Here is a 23,060-nt window from a genome sequence, read left to right as displayed (position 1 = left end):
ATTAAAACCATCCACTTGTGGTATTTCTGTTGTAGCAGCACTACATGACTAAGACAATGCTGTATTGCTTTTTATTAACTATTCTGTTGGGGAGTGGGGCAGTTCCAGTGCTACCACTTGGCACTTCCTACCATAATAGCATCCTTCATTCCCTTAATTGGGTCAGAGAGCCAATGTGGGGATTCTCCCAGTTGCTGAGTATAGAGAAAAATATAGAGAGGGTTCACCGACCCACTACACCTACTGTGAGATGGACTTGGACAAAAACTCCCATTTACCATGTGACTCCATGTCTTAGTCATCTAGTGCTGTTATAACAGAAATACCACAAGTGGATGTCTTTAACAAAGAGAAATTTATTTTCTCACAGTCTAGTAGGCTACAAGTCCAAATTTAGGGCATCAGCTCCAGGAGAAGTCTTTCTCTCTCTATTGGCTCTGGAGGAAGGTTCTTGTCATCAATCTTCCCTTGCTCTCAGAGCTTCTCAGTGCAGGAACCTCCAGTCCAAAGGATGCCGTCTGCACCCGGCGCTGCCTTCTGGGTAGTGTGAGGTCCCCCTGTCTCTCTGCTTCCTTCTCTTTTTTATATCTCAAAAGAGATCGCCTCAAGACACAATCCAATCTTATAGATTGAGTCCTGCCTCATTAACATAACTGCCACCTAACACACCTCATTAACATCATAGAGGTGGGATTTACAACACATTGGAAAATCACATCAGATGACAAAATGGTGGGCAATCACACAATACTGGGAATCATGGCCTATCCAAATTGATACATATTTTCGGGCCACACAATTCAATCCATGACACTCCATAAGTCACTACTTTGACTAATAGAATACAAAGTCTTACAGCTGTGTATGTTAGAAACTTAAAATGTGTTGGCAGAGATGGCTCTAGGGGAGAATGTCTTTCTTCGCCTTTATCAGCTTCTAGAGGCTGTTTGCATCTTTGGATGGTTGATCCACGTCACTCTGACCTCTGCTTCCATCATCTCGTCTTCTTTTATCTCTCTCTGACTCTCTTGCTTTCCTCTTTTTTTTTTTTTTTTTGATACTGCTGTTACTGGCTGGAAACCTCAGGTTCCACTTTTTTTTTTGGTATTGCTGTTACCGGGTGGAAACCCCAGGGTCTTGCTCAGCATGACTACTATTGGCCAGTAAACGAGAGATCAAGGTGGGAGAACAGGAAAGGACATTTATTTTGTTGTACAAGGAAAAAGAGTCAGTCGGAGCCGCTGCTACCAAGATTGCTCCCCAAGGGCGGGTAGGCAAGTTACTTTTAAAGGGGTTTACAAGTAGGGAGTTCATACAAATTGTGTCAGCAACATTCTTAATCATACTACGCAGGCGAAATAGGGTTTACGTACATACAATCTCCAAGCAAAAGCAGGATTCAAATGCAAAGCTGAGGGGTGAAGGGGTGGGGAGTACACCAAAGGAAATTATTTTTCAATATAACACTGTTGTTGAGGAAGCCAGGTAAAGAATACAGCACTGTGTGGGCTCTGTCTCATTCTTCCTATTTCTTTTTGGACATTGGTCACTCAAGACCAATGGGTTTCTTTTTGAATCTCGTTTTATAGTCTGTAACAGTTTAACATTAACTTTTCAATATTCACTAGCATCATTACTATGAATATCTAAAGGTAATCTTAAAATTCTCAGTGTGTTGCCCATACATTCACCAGGAATCTAAAGAAGAGGTTACCCATGTAAATTGGAAAGGGATCATATAAAACCAGTATAGTTGGATCCACCACACAGTTTATCTAGAGGAAAGAGAAGGTATAGAAAAGTTCACATGTGACAACCGGATTTTCATTAGAGAATACATGATTAACAAGATAATATAGGATGGACCTCTCCTGTTGGAGGTCTTCAGTTAATCTGTGTAAAACATACTAAGTGTTCTTCTTGAGGGCAAGCTGCCCCTCCTTGATCTATCTATTAACAGTCATGGGTCACTTTCTCAGAAGCAGAAGTGTCACAAAACTGTTTTTATGAGAGAAGAACTTCTAATTCAAGAGTTACATTATCTAAACCCATTAGTTAAATAATTCAGGAGAAAGGAAAATCCAGAAAGTAGAATCTTAAAACATTAGCAATGTTCCCACATAAAACCCATAGTATTCCTTTACTCAGTCTTATGCAGTTAATTTCTGTTCCACAAGATTCTGGTTAAGCTGCAGTCTGTGAATCCAGCAGCTTCTACATAAGAGTTCTGGAAATTTCATTCAGTATAGTCACCGTCATTTTCGCAAGGCCAATATAGTCCATCTTTTTGTTGAGATATTTTGGTCAAACGTTTTCAGCAAATCAGCAAAGTAAAAACTTATTTGCAGATGACAAAACTTAACATGGCCATGATTAATTTGTAAAAACAACACTCTTATAGTGAAAGACCTGATAGAAATTAATTATAAGCATAACATAAAGGCCAAATAAAATCAGTTAAAAAAAATTTAGATTAAAATATTTCTAAATATAACCATTATCCATACGTTTAAAGAGCCTCAGATATAATACACCGTAATCTTGAGGCATAATACCATATGGTCAGGCTATACAAGAATATACCAAGATTATCAAGTCTCTAAATAACCATAAAAAAAAAAAAAAAAAAAAAAAACTTCATAGGTAAATGATGTGAATTCCCCAATCAAACCATTGACTTTGATAAAGTTGCAACCAAGTTAGCAATTAAGAAATAATAATAAAATTATGACATGTTGTAGGAGAAAAACATCATAAAGTTTAGTAAAGCAAAAGAAATTTTATTAGGCATATATTCAAAAGGGCAGAAGTGGGAAACGGACAACCATCCTGCCACAACCATGTCTTCCCAAGACCAAAGAACAGTTACAGAATAGCCAAGAGTGGTAAAACAGACAAGTATACTGCCACAGCCATGTCTGCCTGAGTCCAAAGACATTACAGAGTCATCAGTTTATATTAACATTACAAATGGGCAAAACCATTGAAAGCTTAGCCTTTTCAGATTGGCTAGAAACTGTGATCCTACATTTTGAATTGTCTTTCTGAACAATCATTAGTACAGGTTTCAGTAACAAGAGTCAGGAGGGTCTTCATTCATCCAACAAATTACTATTCACCAAATGCTAATAGAAAAAGATAGGAGTGGAAAGTCTTTTGTGTTCTGTTTGATTGGCTTTATGTAAAGTTTCCCTAAAAGATATTTTCCAAGATGATTTTAGCTATTGTCTTTACACCTCAGGGCTCAGTTGATGTGCTCTTGTGAGTACTTGTGAGCCCAGCTCTAGCTGGGTCACATTCTCTATGCTCAAGGACAGGGAATAGTAAGTCCAATACTGTTTCCTAAATCAGACATAATATTATGTGTTTGCTGTCTAATAGGCAAAAACACAAGAGGAAATAACTAACATATAAATTTTAACCCAAAGAGAATTAGGTGTTTCTCTTGATTTTGACAACACGTTCCATGTAATTTATTAAATAAATTTTCCCTTTTAGCACTTTTCCTTTATAAAAGTTTTTTTGTGGCTTTCCATGAAGTTTCAGAGTTGTCAGGAGTTTATTATAGGTCACTGTGAAACAATATTTAAGTTATTTAACCAAAGATCTTAAAGTAGAAATCTTAACTTTTATTTTTTTTAAAGCCATGAGGTTTGATTTTTGATTCAGGAATCTTATTCTAATGAGAGGGCAAATCTCTGCCTTCGAGGCAGATTACACAAAGAATAAATTAACCCTTCAACTCAGAAATCAAAGAAAATTTTGTTATTTTAACAATTCTTTGTTTTATAGTCTATTTAACATTAAAGCTCTTAAAAATCTCCTAAATTAAACCATTAAACTTTAGTCAGACAGATAAAATTTTTTACCATGTTACATAAAAAATTTTTTTTTTTTTAAATAGACTCCTTAAACGTCTTTTTTACATATTTCTTACAGGACATTCTTTTAAAATGGCAAAAATGAACATACTCATCAGAGGAGTTAAATGTGTATGTATCTTTTCTCTTGTGGCATAAAAAGCTAAAGTATATAAGCTTAAATTATGACAAATATCTATTAACTCAATTTAACATCAATAAGTTACGTAAAAGATCTTAAAAATTATTTTAAGCCGTGTACCATAAAACAGAACTGTTGTTGAAAGAAAGCCTGTTTAAACATTCTAAGTTTTCATTCAACTTAAAAATATTTCCCATATTTTCCCAATCTAATTTTATCCCTTAAAATTTTATCAACTGACTTTGGAAATCACAAAATCTCTCGCAACTGACCGATTCATTGATATGAGTATGAACTTAAGTGTCCTGCTAGAGTTGGAAACCTTTTCCCAGGCCATTTCAGGTGTGTCTCATTGTGATTTCTATTTTTTTTGCCTTCTTAAAGTTCCCCTAGAATAGACAGAACTGATTTACAGTTCTTTTATGATTGGGATCCACCCAATTTCCGATAACTATACTAAGCTTCCTAGAGATTTATGATCTTGGAGACTGCGGACCAGGGAAGCTTGATATTGCCCCACCCTCCCTATTTTTGATTCATAATAGAACACAAAATTAGGCTATTCTGATTCATTCATATATGTTTAAATTGATCTAGGCATTTTGAAAGGCTATCTACCCAGTAAATACCAAAGCTCTTTGTAAATGAATCTGTCAATTCTTGGCTAGGGAGACTGGGGTCTAGGGGCGTCTGATCTTGCCACATCCTTACTCTCTAGACTCTTGAAAGACAAGAATGGGTCATCCCAATTCATTTACATATGTTTCAGTTGGCCTAGGCATTTTGAAAGACGATCTACCCAGTAAATATCAAAGCTCTTTAACAATTTTGTAAATGAATCCATCAATTCTTGGGTAGCCTTTTTTTTTTCCTCCTAGGCTTCTCCTATGTCTCCTTTTACCCACTTTGGAGCTACTAGTTTTCCTTTAAGACAAAATTATTCTTTTTCCTTAAATACAACACATTTCATATAATATCTAGCTTAAATTACTTAGAAAGGTTTTGCTTTTAAGATTGACTTAAACAAAGTTTTTCAATGTAGTTACTAAAATTTTAAATCAGAAGACAGTTTTTCTTGGATGAGGAAAGAACTGAGGTTCTAAGACAGCCCTACAAAAAACAGCGATTCTCAGCCATAGCCTTCAACCTGATATAAGACAGAAACTTAGACACAATGCTCTAGACCAGAAGCAAGCTCCCAGAACAAAACGAGACAGAAAGACCACCTAACCTCACCGAACAATACAACCCAAAACAAGGATATGGGGATTCTAGTTTCTTAGAGTGTATATAGCAATTTTTCGTAAGATCAGCTCAATACAACAGAAGTAACAGGTTTTAGATAAAACTTATTAACTTGCTAGAGTGTCAGATGGAGGATTATTGTGATTCTTTACTGAGAAACTAAGTTACCGCAATAACACGGATTGGAGCCACCTGCCGCAATAGCCAATTCTGAGACGGGGTGAGGTGAGCAGCAAGATGTTTATTATATATCGATATATAGGAGATGGAGGGGAATAGATTCCTCCAAAAAACCCGTCTCCCCCACTGGAGATCAGCTGAAGGCTTTTATAGGGACAGGATTATGGATCCTTTGTGGTAGTTTCCCCTTGAGGGGATGATGTCTTAGATAAATTAACCTTCTACTGGTATTCTTAGAGGTTATCTGGTAACATCCTTGGGGATTATCTGGCGACATCCTGCTTTTTCTTGTCACAAGATGGGTGCTTTGTTTGGTTTTTCATTCTTAGATCATGAACACTTGTTTTCCACCCTCCAGGGAAGAACATCGATTAATCTTAAACATTTTTGTAGAGACTGGAACCAGAGGGAAAAATCACGAGACAATGTGGCGGTCAGCAATGGGGAGTAAATAATAGCGAGCCGGGCCTATGCAGCCTCTTCCAACTATATCATAAAACAGGTATGGAGCTACCACTTCTTCCTGTGAATTTTATAAGACAGGTCAGAAGCTGACACCTCCCCCTGCAAATTTGGTAAAACAAAACACTATTTTCCAGGTTTTCTCTGAGCCACAAAATAAACCTAATAAGGAACGCCACTGGGTTTGGACAGTGTTTTGCTTAGACCAATGTGTACCTTCGTTGTGGGAGAGTTTACTTGCAGGCAGCAGGCAGCCTAGTGCCCTAGCCTGTCTGGCAACCACCTTATCCTGTCACAGGAGTCTTTAATACTCAGACGAGAACAGGCGACCACCCTAATGGCTTTTACTGGTTAACTCGTGTTCAAATTTTTGTGGCTTACAGAGGCTCAGAGCTCTTTGAAAATAGGATTACCTCTTTAATATTTCAAACACCCATATCGGACCTAAACTTCAGTTCACCAAGAGTTACTAGATATTACTCTTAAACAAACAATCAAGTAAAAATCTAAGAGTCTCCTTAATCAAATAATCAGTTTTTCAAACAAATATGCTGAACAAAACTTAAGAAGACATGAGAAAAAGAATAAGCAAAGGCTTGTTTCCCGAGAGCACACACCCTGTCAGTGTTGAAGGAACATGGAGTGTGAATTCCTGGGTCCAGAAGACAGGATCTCTCTTTTTGCTGGCTTCTGCCCTGCAGTTCAGGTCTCTTCGAGATCAACTGGATTCATGGTTTTAGAATCCCTGCAAGAACTACACCATTAAATCTTGTAGGGTGAAAACCCCACCACAAAGTTTGGTAAAGCAAAAAGAAAGGTTTTATTTGGCGTATATTTAAAGAGGCAAAAGTAGGAAAGGGACAGGCATGCTGCCAGAGCCATGTCTGTCTGACTCTGTTCCCAGTTCTTAAGGATTCATCTTAGTGGGCTGCATTCCGGGGTCCCTTGAACGTTCCCCATTTTCTGGATACACACACTTACACACTCACACAACCTAACCCAGTGAACCAACTTAACAGGTACCTGAGCCTTTTATGCCCTCAGCAGTCAATTCCTCCCGCTTCTTGGGACTCTTCTAAGGCCTTACACCTAGGAGTGACCCTGTTAGTTACCAAATAAACTCAGAGTCCTACTAAGGCCTTACCTAGGAATTACCCTGTTACTTACCAAATAACATCAGATTCCTAATGCCCTCAACAGTCAATTTTTCCCACTTCTTGGGACTCTTCTAAGGCCTTGCCTAGGCACTTACCAAATAACCCAGGCACGATTCATGTCTCTTACAGAGCCATCATTTGATCAGGGTGATTGGCTTTCAGAGTTGCTCCAAGGTCTCCAGGAAAAATCTCCTGGTGGCGCCAGATATCAGGGCCGGTCTGTTTTCCAATCCACCTCAGGAACCAAGCAGATGGCTCCTGGCTGGCTTGCAAGAAATGTTACCAGGTGGAAACCCCAGGTTCTTGCTCAGCATGATTTGCATTGGCCAATAAACGAGAGATGGAGGTGGGAGAACAGGAAAGCCACCTTTATTTCATTGTACAAGGAAAAAGAGTAAGTCGGAGCTGCTGCTGCCAAGATTGCTCCCCTAGGGCAGGTAGGCAAGTTACTTATAAAGGGGTTTACAAGTAGGGAGTTCATACAAGTTACGTCAGCAACATTCTTAATCACACTATGCAGGCGCAATGGGGTTTACATATAACCTCCAAGCAAAAGCAGGATTCAGATGCAAAGCTGGGGGGACAGGGAGTCCAGCAAAGGAAAGAATTTTTCCATACAACACTGTAGGGGAGGAAGCCAGGTAAAGAAGCTCTGTGGGGGCTCTGTCTCATTGCCACTATTTTTTATTTTAGCTATTCTAGGTCCCTGGGTGGTGGAAATGGTTAAAGAGCTCGGCTGCTAAATAAAAGGTTGGTGGTTTGAATCCATCCAGAGGTTCCACAGAAGAAAGACCTGGCAATCTACTTCTGAAAAATCAGTCATCGAATACTCTATGGAGATTACTTGGAAGATAGCAGTGTAAACAGTCCAGAATTCTGACCCTCTACCACAAATACAAGGACGTGGTACTCAGCCTTGAGGGACTCTGAATAGGGGAGCAGAGGAAAGCAGAGGGGAACTGCAGATAGACAAGCATCAACAAATCAACAATGAGTCACATACAATAGGAAAATCTCTTTTCCTACCATCCCTGCCCCTCCCTCCAACAATACAGGCCACCAGCTGCCGTGACTGGGGAAGTGGCCCCAGTAAAATAGCAGCTTCCCTAACCACCACAACCCCGCCTGTACAAAAAGACAGGACCTCAAGTTTCTGCTCTAAAATCAACAAGGCAGACCTCCCCGGGGGTTTATTTGGAGTGTGTCAGCACCTCCTCCAAGCAGATCCTGTGGGTTGCAAGCCTACTGTGAATTGCTACAGAAGGCCTTTGCAGTAGAGTCCACTGTCATAGTTGACACACTACCTGCCTCTCTGCATACCCCATATCTCAGGCCTTTGAAACCAACAAGACAGACTTCCTGGGGAGTCAGTTTGGGTCTGTCTTCTCCCCCTTCTGGTCAGCAGTGAGGACTGCTGACTTAGGCTGCTGTGTGCTAGGTAGCAGGCATCTTGAGTGGATGTGTCTCAGTGAACTAGTGCTGCTATGACAGAAATAATCACAAGTGGATGGTTTTAACAAAGAGAAATTTATTCTCCCACAATTTAGTGGGCTAGAAGTCCGAATTTGGGGTGCCAGCTCTAGGGAAATGTTCTCTCTCTCTGTTGGTTCTAGAGTAAGGTCCTTGTCATCAATCTTCCCCTGGTCTAGGAGCATCTCAGCGCAGGGACCCCTGGACCAAAAGACACACTTGGCTCCAGGATCTGCTTTCTTGGTGGTAGGAGGTCCCTCTCTCTCTTCTTCCTTCTCTTTCTTTTTATCTCTTGTAAGATAAAAAGTGATACAGGCCACATTCCAGGGAAACTTCCGTTACATGGGATCAGGGCTGTGACCTGAGTAAGGGTGTTGCATCCCACCCTAATCCTCTTTAACATGACCAAACCTTGCCTCATTAACCACAAGCAGAGATTAGGATTTTACAACACATAGGAAAAGTACATCAGATCACAAAATGAAGGACAATCACACAATACTGGGAATCATGGCCTAGCCAAGTTGACACACATTTTTGGGGGACACATTTCAGTCCATAACAGGAGGCTACACTCACAGCCCACATACTACATGGGCACTCTGATCCCAACAAGGCAGATTTCCCCGGGGGTCTGTTCTTAGTGAATGTGAAAATCCCTCCCCTGCACAGATAGTCACCTGCAAGCTGTGAATTGCTATAGAAGGCCCCTGCAGTGGAGTCTGTTCCCATAGTCAGCACTTTACCTGCCTCCGTGTGTACCCCATTGGTTTGAGGCCTCTGAAACCAATAGGACTTCCCTGGGGGTCTATTTGTGTTAGTCCACCCCCACTTCTGGTTGGCACTAAGGATTGTTGATGGGGGCTGCTGTGTGCTAGGAAGCAGACGTCTTGAGTGGGGGCTACACTCACAGCCAACAATCTATGGAGGGGTTGTGGCGGGAGTGGGGGGAGGATCTGATAGCAACAAGGCAGACCTACATGGGAATCTGATCAGAGCATGACATCCCCTCCCATACCTGGTAACTGGTGATTGCCAGGCTGTTGCAAACTGCCACAGAAGGCTCTTGCAGTGGAGTTTGCTCCCATAGTCAGCACTCTACCTGCCTTCCTGTGTACCACATAGCTCAGGCCTCTGAAACCAACAGGACAGACCTCCCTGGGGGACAATTTGGGTTTATCTGCTCCTGCTTCTGTTCAGTGCTGAAGACTGCTGACTAAGGCTGCTGTGTGCTAGGAAGCAGGCATCTGGAGTTGAGGCTACACCCAGCCAACATACTACAGGGCAGGCTTTGATAACAAGACAGATCTCCCTGGGGGTTTTTTTGGAGCATGACAACCCTTCCTTCACGCAGTAACTGTCAGATCCAGCAACTGATACAAACTCTACTGAAGGTTTCTCACAGTGGAGCCAGGAGAAGGGTCGCTAAGTGGAGACTGCCCCACCACTACCACAGAGACACTGGGGGTCTGAAACCAACAAGACGTATCTTTCGGAGGTCCTGCTGAGGAGTGCCAGCCCCTCCTCCTCCTGAAATGGAGGAAAGTCTGCCTGTGCTTCCCCTGAATGCCAGCTCGGATATAAGCAGCCCCCACAGAGCCGGGAAGAAAGCCTCAGGCAAAACTGAAGAGCAACACTCAGCCTAGAAGAGGGCTCACTCGGTATGGGTTTTTCAACTGAAAATGTGGTTCCAGAAAAAGAAGGGGAGAGGGTAATAACCGGGGTGGGGGTGGGGGATGAATGTGCCCTCTGGTGGACAGATTGATTAGTGCACTATATCACCCCTGAGTGTGCCTGCTGGTAGACAGAATGACCACAGAATGTTCTCTGGTGCATTTGGGAGACAATGAAAGTTGAAAACTGAGATCTGGAACTTTCAAATCCTAATTAAACCTGGGACAGAAAAGGAGGTATCACAGAGAGAGAGAGGAGACAGTAAGCAAAGGTCAAAAGCTTGGCTCATCTAAGAGTTTTTTACAGAAATTAGTGCAGGCAAAAACACCAAATACTAGAGAGAATTGAGAAAGTTAACATCCTCAGAAATCCCAATGCCCCAACAAAAAAATCACAAGACACACAAAGAACAAAGAAACAATGGCCCATTCAAATGAACACGTCAAAGGGAGTGAAAGTGCATCTTATCGTTGTTAGGTGCCATGGAGCCGGTTCCCACTCACAGTGACCCTATGTACAACAGAATGAAACAATGCCCAGTCCTGCACTATTCTCACAATCATTGTTAGCCATTGTGTCAATCCATCTTGTTGAGGGTCTTCCTCTTTTTCGCTGATACTCTACTTTTCCAAGCATAATGTCCTTCTCCTGCGACTGGTCCCTCCTAATAACACGTTCAAAGTACTAAATAATGAAAAAAGTGTAAGAATATAATACAACCTCATTAAACATAACCAGAGTTAAAGGAAAACTCTGTGGAGCACAGTTATATTGGGGTCATCATGAGTTGGAGTCGACTCAATGGAAACTTTTTTTTTTTAATAATAGGTATAACAAATTATGGATAACATTGCCAAGAATGGGAATTCCAGAACACTTAGAAAGTGCTCATGAGGAATCTGTACATAGATCAAGAGGCAGTCGTTCGAACAGAACAAGGGGATACTGCGTGGTTTAAAGTCAGGAAAGGTGTGTGTCTAGGTTGTATTCTTTCACCATACCTATTCAATCTGTATACTGAGCAAACAATCTGAGAAGCTGGACTCTATGAAGAAGAATGGGGCATCAGGATTGGAGGAATACTCATTAATAACCTGCGTTATGCTGATGATGCAACCTTGCTTGCTGAATGTGAAGAGGACTTGAAGCACTTACTGATGAAGATCAAAGACGACAGCCTTCAGTATGGATTACATGTAAACGTAAAGAAAACAAAAATCCTCACAACTGGACCAACAAGCAAAATCATGATAAACGGAGAAAAGATTGAAGGATTTCATTTTACTTGGATCCATGATCAACACCCATGGAAGCAGCAGTCAAGAAATCAAAAGATGCATTGCACTGGGCAAATGTGCTGCAAAAGACCTCTTTAAAGTGTTCAAAAGCAAAGATGTCACCTTGAAGACTAAGGTGCACCTGACCTAAGTCATCGTGTTTTCAATTGCTTCATATGCATGTGAAAGCTGGACAATGAATAAGGAAGATCAAAGAAGAATTGACACCTTTGAATTGTGGCGTTGGCAAAGAATATTGAATATGCCATGGACTGCTAAAAGATTGAACAAATCTGTCTTGAAAGAATTACAACCAGAATGTTCCTTAGAAGCGAGGATGGTGACGCTATGTCTCACATACTTTGGATGTGTTATCAGCAGGGATCAGTCCCTGGAGAAGGACATCATTCTTGATAAAGTAGAGGGTCACCGAAAAAGAGGAAGACCTTCAATGAGATGGATTGACATAGTGGCTGCAACAATGGGCTCAAGCATAGCAATGATCGTGAGGATGGTGCAGGACTGGGCTGTGTTTCATTCTGTTGTACATGGGGTCGCTATGAGTCAGAGCTGACAACAACAACAATAGGTGTATAATGGTATACTCTACTGTATGACTATACCACATTTTGTTTATTCATTTATCAGTAGACAGTCATGGGAGTTGTTTCCATCTTTTGGTTATTGTGAATCATGATGTTATGAACGTTCATGTATAAATTTTTGTTTCAACACCTGTTTTTAATCCTTTTGGGTATATACCCAGGAGCAGAATTTCTGGGCCATATGGTAATTCTGTTTAACTTATTGAGGAACTGACAAACTGTTTTTCACAGTGGCTGCACCATTTGACCTTTCCACTGGTAATGGATGAGAGTTCCAATTTCTCCACGTCCCTGTCAACACTTGTTATTTTCCATTTTTTAAATTATGGTCATCCTAGTAGGTGGTAAGTTGTATCTCACTGTGGTTTTAATTTGCATCTCCCTGATGACTAATGTCATTACGAGTCAGAATCGACTCAACGGCAATGGGTTTGGTTGTTGTTTTTTTTTTTTTTTTTTTAGTGACTAATGATGCTGAGCATCTTTCCATGTACTTCTTGGCCATTTGTATATCTTCTTTTGAAAAATGTCATTTCAAGTACTTGGCCCATTTTAAAATTGGGTTTTTGTCTTTATGTTATCTAATTATAAGAGTTCTTATATAGTCTAGATACAAGGCTCTTATCAGATATATGATTTCAAATATTTCTCATATTCTGTGGGTTGTCTTTTCACTCTCTTGATAGTGTCCTTTGAAGCACAAAGGTTTTTAAGTTTGATGAAGTCCAATTTATCTGTTCTTTCATTGTTCATGCTTTTTGTGTCATATCTAAGAACCTCTTGCCAAATCTAAGTTCATCAAGATTTAGCCTTATGTTTTCGTCTAAGAGTTTTATAGTGTTAGGTCTTTGATTAACTTTAAGTTAATTTTTGCATATTAGTGTGAGGTAAGGGCTCAGGTTTGGGAGGGGAAAAACCTGCTTCGAATCTCCCGGGAGGCAAGGAAGTTAAGACTCTGAATTCACTGATTTAGATAATTTTTTTTTTTTTTCAGTTTTTTAATAGGTTTTATTTTTTAGAGCAGTTTCAGGTCAAATAATACTTTTGCATGTGGCTATCCAGTTGTGCTGGAACCATTTGTTAAAAAGACTCTTTATAGTGGTTTTGAGTGTATTTCCTTGTATAGCCCTTTTAGTGGTTGCTCTAGGGATTACATTTTATGTTACAAAACTTATTAGATTTCTGGTATTAACATTTTACTAATTCAAGTGAAGTACAGAGAAAACTTGCCTCCCTTTATATCTTCTACCTGCCCCCGTTTATAACTGTCTTCAATATTTCCTCTACATACATTAAGCAACATATCCCACAGTGTAATAATTTTTGCTTCAACTGTCAAACAATTTAGAAAACTCAAGAAGACAAGTAAAGTCTATTGTATTTGTCCATATTTTTGCGGTTTTCATATTTTTGCTTTTTCCCATATTTTTACTGTGTTCGACTCATGGTGACCACACGTGTGTCAGAGTAGAACTGTGCTCTGTAAGATTGTTGTTGTTTTTTTATTTTTTTGAATTATATTTTATTGTATTTTCGGTGAAAGTTTACACATCAAATTAGGTTCACATTTAACAATTACTACACAAACTGTTCAGTAACATTGGTTACATTTTTCACATTGTATTAACATTCTCATTCATTCCATTCTGGATGTTTCATTTCCAGTAATCTGGTTTCCCTGTTCCCTTACCCTTTCATCTATGTTTTAGAGTAATTGTTGACCATTTTGGTACCATACAGATGATTTTTTTAATGTGTGCAGTACTCACTGGTAATATTCTTTATTTTATGAGCCAATCTGTTATTTAGCTCAAAGGTGCCTCGGGGGGATGGTTTCAGTTCAAAGTTTATGGAGACTCTCAGGATGATAGTCTCAGGGAGTCCTTTAGTCTCAGTCCAGTAAATTTGGAATTTCTAAGAATTTGAGCTCCATTCCACCTTTTTCTCCCCTTCTATCAGGATCCACCCGTTGTGGCCCTGATGAGAATAGTCGTTAAATGTAGCTGGGCACCGTTTAGTTCTTCTGGTCTCAGGGTAGACGAGGCCATAGTATATGTAGACTGTTAGTCCTGTAGACTAGTTTCTTTTCTGAGTCTTTGATTTCCTTATTTCTCTTTTGATCCAGACGAGAAGATATTGATAGTTATATCTTTGATGGCCATTCCCAAGCTTTTGAGATCTCAGATACTACTCACCAAACTACAATGTAGAACTTAAACTTCGTGAACTATATTATGCCAATTGACTGAGTTGTTCCACAAGACTCTGATTCCTGCCTTCATCTTGTAAGTTCCCTTGTGATTACATTGGGCCCATCTAGGTAATCCAGAATGATCTCCCCAATTCAAATTCTTTAATTTAATGATGTCTGCAAAGTTACATATTCACAGGTTCCAGGAATTAGGAGGTAGACTACTTTTGGGGGCTATTATTCAGTTGACCACACAAAGGTTCCTCAGAAATTAGCATCATTTAAGAGACAGCAACCAGTAATCCATGAAAATTCTGGGATTTTTATATCCACAGTCATTCTGGTAAATGGTCACAAGTCTCCTATGGGAAGGCTAGGAACAAGAGTAGCTGTTTAAACACGTAGGCACATCACAGCTTTCTTCAGAAGGATTTTCCTCCCCATCTCTCAAGAGAGTCTAGGTCTGCAAATTCGCATAGGTGTGAAAAATGGGTGAGGGACAGTGACATTTAATATGGTGGCTCAAATCAGGTCTGTGGATATCACAGCTTATTAATATCAAATAAGACTTCAGTGTATTCCCATATATTTTATTCCTATAAATATTTATATATTATTGTTCCATCTATGTTTATGGTCCCTTACAATAACTATGTCTATGTTGTTTCTAATGGTATTTGGCCTAGTTTAAAAATCTATATAGATATGTAGCAATCATGCAATCACCTAGAGCCTGTCCTCTCACCAATACTTGATCTATTGGTGGTGATATTTTGTGTATTTCTATTGCCACCTCATGCCATAGATTAGGAGTGCCCTCTTTACTATTGGAAGCAGAGTCATCAACATCTTTAAGACCATCCAGACTTGAGAACAAATTTAGAAAGCTCATCCTTATAATTTTGTTTCTCTAGAACCACTCTTGGTATCAAAGGTCTTATGCTGGGTTCTCTAGAGAAGCAAAACCATTGAAGTATACACACACACACACACGTTTATATACAGAGAGATTTATCTCAAGGAAATGTCTCACACACGTATAGTGGCTGGCAAGTCCCAAGTTTGTGGGTCAGGCATCAAGCTGGAGGCTTCTCCTGACTCACATAGATTCAGGGGCTGATGAACCCGAGATAGGCAGCTCAGACAGCATGCCACTGGCTCACAGGCTGCAGAAGCAAGCAAATCCCAAGATCAGCAGATAAGCTGTTAACTCAAGTGCCAAGAACTGGAGGTCAGATGATGATGAGTCAGATGTAGGATCCAGAGTGAGGAAAAGGCAGCAAGATTTGTCAGAAAGTCCATATTTATTGGATGCAGGCCACACCAGTGTGTGAATATAGAAACAAAAATTCTCATCAAAATTCTAGCCAACAATTCAACATTATAGCAAAAAAATAATACATCATGATCAAATGGGATTCATACCAGGGATACAAGGGTGTTTCAAGATTAGAAAATCAATCAATGTAATTCATTACATAAATAAAACAAAAGAAAAGAATCACACAATCATCTCAGTTGATGCATAAAAGGCATTTGATAAAATCCAACACCCTTTCCTGATAAAAACTCTCAGCAAAATAGGAATGGAAAGGAAATTCCTCAACATAATTAAGGGCACATATGCAAAACCAATAGACAACAGTATTGTCAATGGAGAAAGATTGAGAGCGTTCCCTTGAAAAAGGGAGACAAGGATGTCCTTTATCATCACTCTTATTCAATATTGCACTGGAAGTCCTAGCTAGAGCAATAAGGCAAGAAAGGGAAATAAAGGGTATCTAAATAGCTATGGTTGCTAACCAAAAGGTGGGCAGTTCAAATCCACCAGCTGCTCCTTGGAAACCTTATGGGGCAGTTCTACTCTGTCCTATCGGGTTGCTATGAGTCAGAATCGACTTGACAGCAACAGGTTTGGCTTTTTTTTTTTTTTAAATTGGAAAAGAAGAATTAAAACTATACTTATTCACAGTTGACATGATCCTACACACAAAAAATCTGAGAGACTCCACAAGAAAGTTACTGGAACTAATAGAAGAATTCAGAAAAGTGGCAGGGTACAAGATCAACACACAAAAAACAGGGTTCCTCTACAGTAACAAAGAAATCAAGTAAACAGTACCATTTACAATAGCCCCCAAAAGGATAAAATACCTAGAAATAAACCTAACCAGAGATGTAAAATACTTTCACAAGGATAATTATAATACATTACTGCAAGAAACCAAAAGAGACCTATGTAAATGGAAAAAATTCCATGCTCATGGATTGGAAGACTTAACATTGTAAAAATGTCAATACTATCCAAAGTCTTCTGTCAATATAATGCAATGTCAATTCAAAACCCAACAACATTCTTTAACGAAATGGAAAAACAAATCTCCAACTTTGTATGGAAAGGAAATCGGTCCTGAATAGCTAAAGCAATATTGAAGAAGAACAAAGTAGGCCTCATGCCTTCCAATCTTAAAACTTTCTATACAGCCACAGTAATCAAAATAGCCTGGTACTGGTTCAATGACAGACACATAAACCAATGAAATCTAATTGAGAACCCAGAAGTAAATCCATCCATTTGTGGGTAGCTGATCTTCAACAAAGCATCAAAGACAATTCAATAGGGAACAAACAGTCTCTTTAACAAATGGTGCTAGCAAAACTGGTTATCTATTTGAATAAAAATGAAACAGGACCCATACCTCATACCATACACAAAAACTAACTCAAAATGGATCAAAGACCTACATTTTAAAGCTAAAACTATAAACTTCCTGGAAGGTAATATAAGGACAAAACTGGAGGACCTAATTTTTGGCATAAATAGCCTATCAAACACAACTAAAAATGCACAAACAACAGAAGAAAAATTAGATAACTGATATCTCCTAAAAATTAAATACCCTATGCTCATCAAAGTCTTTACCAAAAGAGTAAAAAGAAAACCTACAGAATGGGAAAAAATATTTGGCAATAATATATCTGATGAGGGTCTAATCTATAATATACATATATATAAAATTTCAACAACTCAACAATAAGAAGACAAACGATCCAATCAAAAAATGGGCAAATGGAGGCAGAGCCATCATGGCACCCTAGACAGACACATCATGCCATCCTTCTGCAGCAAGACCCAAAAAACAAAGTAAAACGGATACAAACATCAACCCTGGAAGCTCAAGCATCAAATGAAGGCATAAAGAACTAGATCGAACACAAAAGGGAAGAAGAAATTGAAGGTAAACAGAGAACTAGGAGAGATACACCGTGGACGTCTCCTGCCAACTAACAAGGCACATCATGGCCGTCTTGGAACACAGCCAGCAATGACCCTGGACAGGGAGTACAGGAAGGCAACTTCACGGAATTCTTAACAGGAGACAGAGCACCCAATAACCAGAGAAACTTGCATTCTCACCCCTCACTCTTTTGCTTCGTACACCACCTCTATCCCCTCCTGCGGGGCCAAGCTGCACCACCTTGGCTAGAGAGCCAATGGCCCACCGCCAGCCTGGGTCCACCACACCCCGGGTCCACCACACCCCAACCCGCCAGTTCCCACCGTGCCGTTTTTTCCCTTTCTTCCTTTTCTTTCTCCCTGCTGCCTAGCCCTGTACCCCATCTCTACCCTTTCCTGCTGCACCATGGTGTGCCACCTTGGCTAGAAAGCCCCTGGTCTACTGCTACCCCAGGTCTGCCCTGCCACCATGCCATTTTTTTTTTTTTTTTTGCTTTTTCCCCCTTCTTCTTTTTCTTTCTCCCTCCCACTTTGCCCTGTACGTCATCTCCCTTCTTACTGCCAGGCCATGACTCACCACCATGGCTAGAGAGCCTCTGGCCCCTCGCTGCCCCATGTCCACTCTGCCCCTATCAGCCAGCTCCTGCTGCACCATTTGTTTATTTTTTCCCTTTCTTCCTTTTCTTTCACCCCCACCCACCTAGCCCTGTACCCACCTATATCCTTTCCTGCTGGGCCACACCACGCCACCTGGGCTAGAGAACCACCAGCCCACCACCACCCAGGGTCTGCCCCACTGCTAGCCGCCAGCTGTCACCAAGTCTTTTTTTTCTCTTTTTCACTTTCTTCTTTTTCTTTCTCCCCCCACCACCACCTAGCCTCACACACCACCTCCACCCCTTCCCAACAGGCCGCACCACACCACGTGGATAAAGAACCACCTGCCTATTGCTGCCACAGGCCTGCAACACTCCCACCTGCCATCACTTTTTCTTTTTCACTTTTTTTCTGTTCTTTCTTTTCTTTCTCACTCCCACCTAGCCTCATACATCACCTCCCCTCCCTTCCCACTGGCTCTCGGGCCAGCCCAGCCCCCAATTGCTGACCTCCACCACACCATTTTTTCCCTCCTTTTTCCTTTCTTAGTTTCTCTCCCCTGTCCAGCCTCATACACCAACCCCATTCCTGCCAGCCTCTTCTGTGTCCCAACAGCTACAGCTAACCTGGCACTTAGGGCTGCAACCACACCGGTCTCTCACTGTCCATCCCCTCCCACCACTCAACCAGCTGCTGAACAGTGTGAAGTGAGCCCGTACTACTCCCCATCCAACACCCCTGCCAATCTGATGAGGGGCTGTGAATGCTTCCACACCACTAGACCAACATAAGGGGATAGACAGTGCCCATCCAGTACACTCTCAGCCACACTGACAAACCAGTGTACAATGATGTAGGCTCACCATGCCTACAGCTGCCCTGCCCACCAGGTCAAGGTGGCAAAAGCTATCATGCCCACAGATAAGCAAGCAGCAAAGTATACCAGGCCCACCTGCTTGGACATATCAAAACAAAATAAAAAAGCAAGATGAAACAACTGAACATACAGCCAACAAATAAAAAAAATAATACCTTAATGTCTTGGAGACAGCAGACAATATTAAAACATATAAAAAACAGGACCAGATGGTTCCAGTAAATGGCCAAAATAAAGAGATGACCTTCCAGTAGATGAAAAGGAAGTGGAACAACCTGACACGTAATTCGAAAGATGAACATTCAAGGTTCTCCAAGAAATTAGGAAACAGATCAAGGAAAACACAGACAAAACCAACAAAAATATAGCCAAAATCAAGGAAAACACAGACAAAGCAATAGAAGAATTTGAGAAAATAATACAAGAACAAAATGCCAGAATACATAAACAATTAGAAATAATACAAAAACAGCAACTAGAGATCAAATATAAACAACAAAATTTCAGAAATGGACAACTCAATAGAAGGTCTTAGGAGCAAACTTGAAACAATGAAACAAAGAATCAGTGAGATTCAAGACAAATCCATGGACGTCAATTTATTTGATGAAAAATCAAAGAAAAGAATGAAGAAAACCTAAGAATTATGTGGGATACGATCAAGAGCAAAAATTTACACATTATCAGAGTTCCAGCACAGGGAGAGAAAATGGAAAACACAGAGAACATTGTTGGAGATTTGCTGGCGGAAAACATTCCAAATATTATGAGAAACAGAAAGCTGCTCATCCCAAAAGCTCAACAAACTCCATATAGGATAGACCCCAAAAGAAAGTCACCAAGACATATCATAATCATACTTGCAAATATGAAAGACAAAGAAAGAATCATGAGAACAGCTCAAGAAAAATGCAAAGTCAGTTACAAAAGGGAAAAAATAAGACTAAGCTCTGATTACTCAGCAGAAACTTTGCAGGCAAGAAGGCAATGGGATGACACATATAAAACCTTGAAAGAAAACAACTTCCAACCAATAATAATATATCCTTAAAAACTCTCTCAAATTTGATGGTGAAATTAGGACATGCCCATATAAACAGAAATTAATGGAGTTTGTAAAAACCAAATGAAACTTACAAGAAATATTAAAGGGAGCCCAAACAGAACCAACAACATTGGACAACAACTGGAGTCTAGGACACAGGACAGCACCAGACAGATACAAACCTAGGTACAGCACTCTCAATAATAAAACAAAGCTAAAAGATTTAAAACAGGGAAATAGAGATGTCAATCTGTAAATGACAACAACATCAAAACAATAAGGGGGGGGCAAGGCCAAGATGGAGGAGTAGTTAGATGCTTACTGTGGTCCCTCTTACAACAAAGACCCGAAAAAACAAGTGAATTGATTATACATGACAGTCTAGGAGCCCTGAACATCAAAACAAAGTTGAGGCTTCAAACTGAGCAACAGGGGGAGGGAGAGACAGTTCAGAAGCAGTGAGGATTTGCCAGAACTGACCTGGCCAGCACCCTGCAGGCTGAATCGGCTGGCACGTGTGGACCGAAGCAAGCAGTAGCACTCGGGACACATTTTCCACACCAGGAGAAACCGAGCAATAGAGAGTCTACTCAAGCCTCCAGAACAAGGGAGAAGCGGTGCTGAATTTGTGCAAGTTAAGTGCAAGTGTCTAATCTACCACATGGGATGAGAAAAACCTTGCCTCCCTCTGGGAAGAAACTCTCTCCCGTTTACTCACCCCCTCCCCGCTCTACTCCAGTCCCAGTTCAGCTTCAGCAATTGCTGTGCCTCCTGGGCTGGAAGTGGGACCCACCACTAGCCCCAAGCCATCCTCCCAAATTAACAAACAGGAAAAAATAATCAGCAACCTCCCTTAAGCCAGGAACTGAGGGCAGGCATAGCCTCTTTGCCTAGTCACAGGCATAAGGGGTCCACAAAATTTGAAGGCCTCTCACCCCTGCCTAGACCTGTGTGGGCCCATTCAACAGTGTAGACCCTCATTAGCACAGTACAACAGAGTATATATCTGAAGCCTATTTTCAACTGCAACACCTAAGGTGGAGTGGCAGATCCATGACATTTAACACCGTCCTGCCCATTGAGCAGGGTCCTCACCTACCCATATCAGGGGCCTGAAGACTGGTAGCTCTACCCGCTACACATAGCCACTCATGACAGGGGTCCAAGAATAAGTGGTGCCTCCTAGTCCTTACAGTAAACAGCATTGGGTGCCCAAAGTCTGGCCCACCCCCCTACGCACTCTAGGGAACAGGGGCACACCTTCCAACCAGGCACTCAGAGGCAGCCATCAGTCCCCTGCCTCGCTCAGCACATAACCCCCTACTACAGCCAGATACCTGTGCCTACTCCAATCAACTCTACGTAGCCCTGCCTGTCTAAGATTGTAGGTGAGAGCCTGCACCACACACTTAGTGACCAATGACCTGGACACCTGAGCTGAATTCACACAAGAAAAGTAAATGGACTCCTGGGCTCACATATCTAGTAACAGCTCTAACCACCTGGTGACAGGACATCAGAGCTTCAAAGATGCCAATAATCAAAGTAGTTCACATGGTCAGTCTATTTGGTCATATCAAAACGAAACAAAACAACAAGCCAGGACAAAGTAAGCAAACATAAAATAAATAAATATAATAACTTATTGATGGCTCAGGGACAACAGTCAATATCAAATCACATAAAGAGGCAGACCGCGATGGCTTCAGCAAGGGACCAAAGCAAAGAACCAAGAAACCTTCCAGAGGAAGTAGAATTCAAAGATTAATATACGGAGCTCTTCAAGAGATCAGGAAGGAGATCATGCCAAGGAACACAAAGATAAAGCAACAGAGGAACTTAAGAAGGTTATACTAGAGCATAAGGACGAATTTAACTGGCTGCAAGAATCCATAGAGAGACAGCAAACAGAAATCCAAAAAAGTAACAATAAAATTTCAGAATTAGACAACTCAATAGAAAGTCATAGGAGCAGAATCGAGGCAATGGAAGTCAGAATTAGTGGGATGGAAAATAAAGCACTTGACACCAATTTATTTGAGGAAAAAAATCAGATAAAAGAATTTAAAAAAATGAAGAAACTCTAAGAATTATGTGGGATTTTATCAAGAAGAATAACCTATGAGTGACTGGAGTACCAGAACGGGGGGAATAACAGAAAATATGGAGAGAATTGTTGAAGATTTGTTGGCAGAAAACTTCCCTGATATCGTGAAAGATGAGAAGATATCTATCCAAGAAGTTCATCAAACACCACACAGGGTAGATCCCAAAAGGAAGTCACCAAGACATATTATAATCAAACTTGCCAAAACCAAAGATAAAGGGACAACTTTAAGAGTGGCTAGGGATAAACAAAAAATCATCTACAAAGGAGAGACAGTAAGACTAATCTCGGACTACTCAGCAGAAACCATGCAGGCAAGAAGGCAATGTGATGATGTATAAAAATCCTTGAAGGAAAAATATTGCCAGCTAAGAATTATATATCCAGCAAAACTGTCTCTCAAATATGATGGTGAAATTAGGGCATTTCCAGATAAACAGTAGTTAACGGAACATGTAAAATACGAACCAAAATTACAAGAAATACTGAAGGGAGTCCTCCGGTTAGAAAATCAATAAAATCAGATAGCACAAGACTAGAACACAGGACAGAACAACCAAATATCAACCCAGGTACGGAAGTCACAAAAATAAATCGAAGCTGAAACACTGAAAATAGGGAAATAGAGACATCAATACATAAATGATGACAGCAGTAAAACAAAAAAGGACTAAATAGTCATAGAACTGTCAAGGCAATATCAAGAAATAAAAGATTGGTTCAAACTTAGAAAAATAGGGGTAAATATTAAGACAATCACAAAGGAAACTAACAATCCTACACATCAAAATAGAAAAACAGAAAAACAGAGATTCAGCAAATACAAAATCAACAACAACGAAAAAGATGAAAAGAAAATACATAAAGAAAAATGACTCAGCACAGAAAATTAAGTGGAACAAAGAAACTGTCAACAACACACAAAAAAAGACA

This window comes from Trichechus manatus, unplaced genomic scaffold, assembly GCF_000243295.1.
Source record: "Trichechus manatus latirostris isolate Lorelei unplaced genomic scaffold, TriManLat1.0 scaffold00179, whole genome shotgun sequence".
Lineage (NCBI taxonomy): Eukaryota > Metazoa > Chordata > Mammalia > Sirenia > Trichechidae > Trichechus > Trichechus manatus.
This window is presented reverse-complemented; position numbering follows the sequence as displayed.